This window comes from Nannospalax galili, unplaced genomic scaffold, assembly GCF_000622305.1.
Source record: "Nannospalax galili isolate Female #2095 unplaced genomic scaffold, S.galili_v1.0 scaffold1241, whole genome shotgun sequence".
Taxonomy (NCBI): Eukaryota; Metazoa; Chordata; class Mammalia; order Rodentia; family Spalacidae; genus Nannospalax; species Nannospalax galili.
Window position 1 is genome coordinate 231455 of NW_008343658.1, and position 9757 is coordinate 241211.

Consider the following 9757-nt stretch of genomic DNA (forward strand, 5'->3'; position numbering starts at 1 on the left):
TCACCTAAAAAGCCATAAAGACCATCTGTGTCATCTGACAAAGGAGATGTCAAGTAAAATTAACCAGAACAAGGGTAGTCGTTTCATATTGATAAAGGGAAATATCTATGAAAAGGATACAAAAATTTTACACATATATGTACCACATATCAGCAAACTATTTCATAAAACAAACACTAGTGAACATGAGCCTTTAGACCCATATAGACTCCAATACAGTAATAGTACATGACTTCAGTACTCATTTATACCAATAGATAGTGGATCCATGTGAGAACATGAGCAATGAAATACTAGAAATAAAATTCAGTGTAGAAAAAATGGATTTATAGACATCTATAGTCTATTACCCTCAACAGCTGCAAAATCCACATGCTTTTCAGCAGCCTATGAAACTTCCTTCTAAACAATCATATTTTAGCCCTGAAAGCATGTCTTAATAAACACAAAATAATTAATATAGTTTATTATTTTCCTCTACTAATAAACTAGAAATTAGAGCAAGAGAAAATACGAGGAAATACTCAACAATATGAATATGAAAAAATGAACTTCCGTATGATCTTCCAAGAAATCAGAGTAAGAATTTTTAAATACCTAGAATCAAATTAGAATAAAAACACAACAAAATAGAATCCTTTTTAATATTGTGAAAGTTGTCATGAGAGTTTTCATTTACAGTTATAAGGAGTTACTTTTTAAAACTCAGAGAGATTTCAAATGAATACCCCTAAGACCCACATCAAAATACAAAAAGAAAGCTCATGGCTGAGTTTAATAATGTGAAAAGTGAAAAAAACAATCCAGGTTTATGAAATGAGTAGTTAGACCTTTAAAAGGATAAACGAGACTACTAAATCCTTAGCCAAATCAACCCAAGAAAGAAAGGAAGACACAAAATATTAAAAGGAGGAATGGAAGTGAAGCATTAAAACACCAATTAAATTCAGAGAAACATCGGGGAATATTTTGATGATTCATATGCCAGTGAATTGGAGGATCTGGAAGATACTGAAAAAAATCTCTAGATATATATGAGCTACAAAAATTGAACCAAGGAGATAGTAACAAAAAAATCCAAGCATATTGAAAATAAACAATGCTATTGAAAAAGGAATAAAGGTTCTCAACAAAGAAAAACATTGGATCAGACAGATTTCAATGCTCATTTTCTAAAACTTCAGAAAAGAGAAAGAATGCTTCCGAACTAACCCTACAAAACCACAAATGCTCTGATACCCAAATTAGATAAGGACATATTAAAGACAGTTCAATGTTATGATGATCATAATGCAAAAATCTTCAATAAAGTTTTGAAAATTATATATAAGATTAACAATATGCTTGAATTTGATTCATTTTATAGATGAAAAATGGTGTGATGGGGTTTTAGATTCAAAAACTTTATATGCATTCATGAATATCAAAAATATTTAATAAAGTGAGGGTGGGTTCTGATCTCTGTTGGGAGCTATTAATCCATTATGTACATAATCTGTGGCAGGCTTGTTTACTGAGCTTGTGTTTTGCACACCAGTACCTAATCTGCCAAATCAGGAGGAATGTGTGTATATGGTGGAGCTCACAAAACAAGTATTTGACCGCTCCTTGACCCTCAGATACAGGTGGGAAAAACAGCTGTTGCAACTAATTGAGTTCTTCTGTATAAAAAGGCAGAGCTGAAATAAACCAGGGCTGCAGTCTCTGCTGACAGCCCTCCCAAGTATCTTTTCTGTCTCTTGTTTTTTCTTTCAGTCCTCACACTCCCTTTCAGGTACTGTCCATCTTGGCCTGCTGGCACTGGCAGAACTCCATAGATATAGCAGCTCTGATCTCAGTAGACAGCCAGAGAGTGCCGAGTTCTGACCTCCCTCTCTCCTCCCTCTAGCAGAGGAACTGAGAACACAGGGGACTGACTAAGAGGCCCCAGATCCTGCCTCCACATGGTGGGGAGCTTCCCTAATTACACCATATCCAGCCCCCCATCTGGGATTCTGAGAGTACCCTCAGAGTACCCTCCCAAGGCCCCAAGGGCAGATCTGGCTTTGGCAGGCTAAGGCTGAGATCCTAGCAGACATCCTGAGAGGGTGAGTTTCAACCTCCATTGGTGGAGTGGCTCTCACCTAGGCAGCCCACTAGAGAGTGCTGAGTTCTGGCCTCCCTCTGGCCACCCTCTGGCATAGGGGCTGAGAACTCAAAGGACTGCCTGAGAGCACCCAGAGCCTGCCTCCATGTGGTGAAAGAAGCCTGAGTGAACCTGACTGGAATCTAAATTGGGCTTCTATGCATACTCCTGAATAACTGATCTGAAGCCATCAGTTCCCTCCAAATTAAACCTGAGAGAAGCTGAACCCTGTACCCATCAGCTTTACATAACCAATAAAGAAAGGATCTAGGCACCCCAATAATACAAACAGAACCATACTTCAACTTAATTACATATCCACAAAACCAGCCCTTCAAAGAATATTTGCAGCAATACAGAGAGCAGAGAGAGAAACAACTATACCCCAGGGGCAATGAAAGAAAATAAGTAAAGGAATAATCAAGGAAAAAGAAAATTAGACAGAGCACACAAACTGCAATCAAATGACAGCAACCAATATACATCTTTCAATAATCTTAAATATCAATGGACTGAACTCCCCAGTCAAAAGACAGGCTAAGTGAATGGATTAAGAAACAAAATCCATGTCTTTGCTGTCTGCAAGAAACCCATCTCACCTTCAAAGACAGGCACTACCTTAAGGTAAAAGGATGGAAAAGAATATTCCAAGCAAATGGCACTAAGAAACAAGCAGGGTTTGCAATTCTAATATCTGACAAAGCAGACTTCAAAGTAAAACTAATCAGAAGAGATAAGGAGGGTCACTTCATTCTGATTAAAGGAACAGTTAGGCAAGAAGATATTACAATCCTTAACATAGAGGCACCAAATTCCGGCGCACCCAAATTCATTAAAACAACACTACAGGACTTTAAGACACAGATTAACCCCAACTCAGTAATAATAGGGGACTTCAATAACCCACTGTCTCCATTGCACAGGTTTACTGAACAAAGAATAAACAGAGAGACGTCTGAATTTAATGATAACATACATCAAATGGGCTTAACAGACATCTTTCGAATATTCCACCCAAGCACCAAAGAATACACTTTCTACTCAGTACCCCATGGAACATTTTCAGAAATTGGTCACATGCTGGGCCACAAAACAAACCTCAACAAATACAAAAAAATTGAAATAATTCCATGCATTCTATCAGGCCACAATGCAACAAAGATCAAAATCAATACTGAACAATGCTCTAGTAACTACATGAACTTGTGGCAATTGAACAACACACTTCTGAACAATGAGTGGGTCAAATGAGAAATTAAGAAAGAAATAAAAGAGTTCATGGAATTCAATGAAACAGACAATACAACACAACACAATCTGTGGGACACATTAAAAGCCGTCCTATCAAGGAAGTTTATAGCTCTAAGTGCCTATATTAAAAAATTTGAAAGAGCCCAAATAAATAACCTAACATTGCAACAGAAGACATTCGAAAGGCAAAAACAAATAAACCCCAAACATAACAGAACAGAAGAAACAAAATCAGAGCAGAAATTAATGAAATAGAAACAAAGAAAACAAATAAAGAATCAATAAATCTAAGAGCTAGTTCTTTGAAAAGCTAAACAAGATAGAAAGAGCCCAAATAAGTGACCCAACACTGCAACTAAATCCAAATCAACAAAATCAGAGAAGAAAGGGGAAACATCACAACAGAAACACAAAAGATCCAGACAATTATAAGGGACTATTTTAAAAATCAATACACTACAAATCTAAAAGCATGGGAACCACCAGAGTTAAACCAAGAAGAGAACAACAGTTTAAACAGACCAATAACATATAAGGAAATTGAAACAGTGATACATAGCCTACCAACTAAAAAAAGTCCAGGCCCAGGTGGATTTACAGCAGAATTATACCAGACATTTAAAGAAGGCCTCCAACAAATATTACTTAAATTATTAAAAATGATAAAAACAGAGGGAGAACTCTGAAGTTCCTTCTGGGAAGCCAGCATCACTCTACTACCCAAACCGGGTAAAGACACAACCAAAGAAGAAACTATAGGCCCATATCCTTAATGAGCATAGATGCAAATATTCTCAACAAAATACTTGCAAACCACATACAGACACACATCAAAAAGATCATTCATCATGATCAAGTAGGCTTTTTTCCAGAGATGCAGGGATGGTTCAATATATGCAAGTCAATAAGCATCATTTATCATGTAAATGGACTCAAAGACAAAAAACACATCATCATCTCAATAGATGCAGAAAAGGCTTCTGACAAAATTCAGCATGCATTTATGTTCAAAGTCCGAGGGGGAACTGGACTGGAGGGAACCTACCTCAACATAATTAAAGCCATATATAACAAGCCCACAGCTATAAAGCCACACACAACAAACCCACAGCCAACATCATTCTAAATAGAGAAAAAACTGGAAGCATTCCTATTGAAATCAGGAATCAGACAAGGATGCCCACTGTCTCCACTCCTTTTCAACATAGTGCTTTAAACTCTTGCTAGAGCAATAAGATAGAAGATGAAAATTAAAGGAGTACTAATCAGAAAAGGAGAACTCAAAATATCACTTTCTGCAGATGATATGCTACAATATCTAAGAGATCTCAAAAATTACACCAGAAATCTAGTAGAACTGATCAGCACTTTCAATATAGTGGCAGGTTATAAAACCAATCTACAGAAATCAGTAGCCTTTCTATATACCAATAAGTAGCAATTGGAGAAAGAATACAAGGAAATGCTCCCATTCATAAGTGCTGCTGCAAAAAAAAATTATCTTGGAATAAATCTGATACCCAAAGCATCCCTGAGCACAAAGAGCTACTCTGGGGGCTTAATATACCAGATCTCAATGTATACTACAGAGCTATATTCATATAACAAGCATAGTACTGGCACAGAAATAGACACATAGATCAATGGAACATCATTGAATGTCCAAACCCAAGTACATGCAGTTTCAGCCACTTGATATTTGACCAAGTATCCAAGAACACACACACTGGAGGAAGAGAGCATCTTTAACAAATGGTGCTGGCAAACTAGATCTCCACCTGTAGAAGAATGAAACTAGATCCTTATCTTTCCCTATGCACAAAAGTCAACCCAATTGAATCAAAGACCTCAATGTGAAACGGGAAACCCTGAAAGTATTAGAAGAAAAATATTGGCAGTAACTTACTAGATACAGGTGTAGGAAAGGATTTTCTAAATCTGACAGAAGTTGCTCGGGAATTATGGGCAGCAATCAACAAGTGGGACCTCATTAAACTTAAAAGCTTCTTTATGGCAGAAGAAACAATCAGAAAAGTGAAGAGAAAACACAGAATGGGAAAAAGTCTTTACCAGTGACATATCTGACAGAGGTTTAACATCCAGAATATATTAAAGAACTCAAAAAGCAAGAATGGAGGAATCAAATGATCCTAGTTAAATGGTGGGCTAAACATCTAAACAGAAGTTCTCAAAGGAGAAATACAGGTGGCTAAGAAACATCTCAAAAAGTGTTTAACATTTTAGTAATTAGGGAAATTCAAATTAAAACCACCCTGAGGTATCACCTTACCCCAGTCAGACTGGCTAGGATCAAGTGAACAAATACCAAATGTAGGTGAGGATGTGGAGAAAGGGGAACACTCATTCACTGCTGGTGGGATTGCAAACTCCTGCAGCTTCTATGGAAAACAGTGTGGAGAACTCTTAAATAACTAAAAATGAACCTACCATACATCCTGGTTCTACCTCTCCTTGACATATACCCAAAGGTCCCATTTTATTGTAGGGCCACTTGTACAACCATGTTTGTTGCTGTTCTTTTCACAATAGCTAAGAGATGGAAGCAATGTAAGTGCCCCTTAACTGAGGAATGGTTATAAAAATGTGGTGTAGTTACACAATGGGGTTCTATTCAGCAGTGAAGAAAGATGAAAGAATGAAATTTGCAGGCAAACAGATGGATCTAGAAACTGTTATACTAAGTGAAATAACTCAGGCTTAGAAAAACAAACGATGTGTATCCTCCCTCATATGTGGACTCTAGCACCAAATCCTTTTAAATTCCAGGTCCTTTTAATAAGATGATGTTATACAGCAGTCCCTTCTGCATGAAATAACTACCATCATCACAACTTCTGCTGAGCCGGATGGCTAAACATCATCACAATTGGGCTTGTTGACACTTGTGCTCATTCATTAAGGGGGAACCAAGCAGGGTCATTGGACCCTCACTGCATTATCCAGCCACTCTTCCAAGTTAACTGTATGTAATTTGACCCTAATCACACATGACTGCCTGGATTTGGCGAGGGCTAAAATATACAACCTGGGGAAGGCTAGGAACAGAAGGCATGACCCATGCCGGTAAAGGCTTTCCAGTGAGCATAACCTCAGGTCATACATATACCTCAGCAACCCCTCAGTTATCTTGGTAATAAGCTCGATAAACTCATTGGTTCCCCAGTACAACTTTCATAAAACATTGACTTAACAATAGAACCTTTAAAGGGAATAAGCATTGCTTAAGCATCCCCAGGAGTGTAGTCTCACAACAGATGGAACATGTATTTGTTAATGCTATTATGTCTCATAATAAAATGAGAATGTAAAATTTGTTAAAAGGATATAGGAATGGATTTTTTTTCCAAAACAGACAGAAAAAAATGAGAAAGCCTAAGCAAGTGATAAAGATCCGTATAGGTTTGTTACGATGTATGAAGATGAGACAAAAATAATATACACATAATCTAAAAATTTCCATGGTCAGGGCTGGAGACATGGCTCAGCAGATAAGAGCACTGATTGCTCTTGCAGAAGATCTGGGTTTGATTCCCAGCACAAACATTGTGGCTACAATCTTTCCTTAACTGCAGTTACAGGGGAATCCGAAGCCCTCTTCTGAACTCAGTGTCATTGCATGACATGGGTGTACTCACATACATAACGGCAATACACTCATATACATAAAATAAAAAAATAGTACATTTTGTTAAATCTCTGTGATCATAGTTTAGTCAATTAGTTTAAGGATCAAAATACATATTTAGTGAAAGTTTATCTGAGAATATTTGATTTTTCACCCAAACTTTAGCCACATAGCACATGATAAGTAAAAGTACTACACTGGTAGAACTATCCTTATCTTATCTTGAACAGGCACAGTTTGAGGCCTATGCTAATGTGGTCAGAGGGACTTAAAGGACAGTCTTTGCCCTTTGCGCTCCAAGGTCAACTAAGTTCCAGGGGACTGTGGATCATCTCTCAAAATGTCCAGTACCTGTCATGAGTCACCAGTTCTCTTGTTCAGGGAGAATTGGCGACCCCATGAATTGGACTTCAACCAGTATCCAGACTACAACGAGGAGAGTCAATTCAGAGGAAACATTTTATTCATGCTTCCAAGTGAAGTCAGACATGGTCAGGCAGGATTTTTGATTTATCTTCATATAGATAGAACTGATAAAAGAAAGGAGGCAGGAGACCCTCCCAAGCCCATGGGATGCCTGAGGAACAGATCCTCAAATAACCTTAATTTTAAAAGTAATTGATTTATTTTAGCCAACTGTATGGTCTTAAACACCCAAAAGGAAAGTATTACCAAAAAGTAAAGTCATAAGTATATTTCTTTAGGAGTTCAGGGACTGCATTTCCAAGACATAAGGCTTAACTCCATATAAAAGTTTATTTAGACAATTATTTCTCATTAATTATTTTGTTCTTAACCAAAAAGTGCTGCTCAGATGTAAGACTTCAAATATTGGTCTCCAATACTGTAGTGCCCACCTCTAGCTAAGGGAGACAATCAGCTATTTATTGTTGCAAAATGATGGATATCTTTGTTTTCTCCCCCTATCTAAAAGCCTTTGAGAGGGAACTGACACTGATTCTAACCACTCCCAACAGCTATCAAAATACCTGAAAGCAAATCGTGATTCCATCACTCTAGCATCCAGCCTTGGAAGACAAAAAATGAGGAGGAACCTAATAGAGGGATGCTTTTGGAAGCCCTTGCCAAGAAATTCCAATGGACTCATATGAACATTTGAAAATTGCCCTGGTCTGACTTTTTTCTAGTTTCTTGTCTAGAACTTATAATGCTAATTACTCTTGACTTTACTTCTCCTTCACATTTCCTATTCACTATTCAAGGGCTTTCTTTTCCCCTTAGAGACAAGAGTTATGCACTTTGGGAGTCTTTTATATAGATCCACTGAAAGGTACTCCAGTTGCCTAACCCTGCATCCCTGTTCAGCATGGAAGAAGCCAGAGCTTTTTTCGTCCTGATTTCCTATTGGCAGTTTGGGTAACCTCTTCAGAGGATGGTGTGATAAGAATAGGAGGCAGGAATTTGCTAGGCAGTTAGGGTAAAAAGTTCCCCCCCAAAGTAACCCGTTTCTTGGCTAAAACTTACAATGTCCTTGGGCCTCTTAGTAACCTATTCCATTCCAAAGGCCAAAAATCTTGAAAATATTTGGGAGCTTTAATCTAATCCTTAAAAGATTTTATGGTTACCTCTTCAGAGAGGGGAATGTTAGAGTAGCCAAAAGCCCCATAAAGAATAAAAAAGAAATCAAAGAAGAAAGAGTGCATGAAGTTATCAGAAAAAAAGTGATTGAGAGATACGGGAGGAGTTGGAGGGGAGGGAGTGGGCATGGATTTGATCAAACCACCTTATATGCATGTATGACTATCTCAATAATTTTTCTATTTAAAAATATCTAATAGAAAGAATGCTTCAGCATGCACAAATAAATATCATCTAAATTGAAACAAAGGCAAGCATCATATGTTCTCAATGGGTATATAAAAATCTTTTCACAAAATCAATACCCTTCAGGATAAGGTCACTGAAAAATACCAAGAGTACAAAGTTTCAAGCATGTATTTCAGACTTTGGACAATATATACGGAATGGAGTAAAACTGAAAGTGCTCCACTAAAATCAGGACCAAAGCAACTTTGTCCATTGTTCTCATACATGTTCAACGTAGTGATTGAATTCTTAGAGCAGTAAGTCAAGAGAAAGAAATAAAAGGGATGCAAAAAAAGAGGAAATGATAATCTCTTTGTACATGGATAGTCTATACATTCAAAATCCTAAAGAATCCATCAGAAGGCATTAAAAAGGAGATCCACCATGATCAAGCCCGTTTTTTTTCCAGAAATGAAGGAATGGCTCAATATTCATAAGTCAATAAATGTAATGAATCCCATAAATGACCTCAAAGACAAGAATCACTCTGTCATCTCAATAGATGTAGAAAAGGTCTTTGACAAAATCCAGTATGCATTCATGCTAAAAGTCCAAGAGGGAATTCGACACGTGAACATGGCCTCAACATAATGAAAGCTATATGCAATGAACCGACAGAAGACCTCATTCTAAATGGAGAAAAACTGGAAGCTTTCCCTTTCAAATCAGGAACCAGAAAAGGCTGTCCACTATCTCCACTTCTTTTTAATATAGTGCTTGAAACTCTTGCTAGTGTTATAAGACGAGAAGGAAATTAACGGAGTACAAATTGGAGAGAAGAGATCAAATTATCATTATTTGCAGATGATATGAGAGTATACATTAGTGATGCCCAAAATTCCACCAGAAAACTGTTAGAATTGATTTATATTTTCAGTAAAGTATTAGGGTACAAAATCACACATACA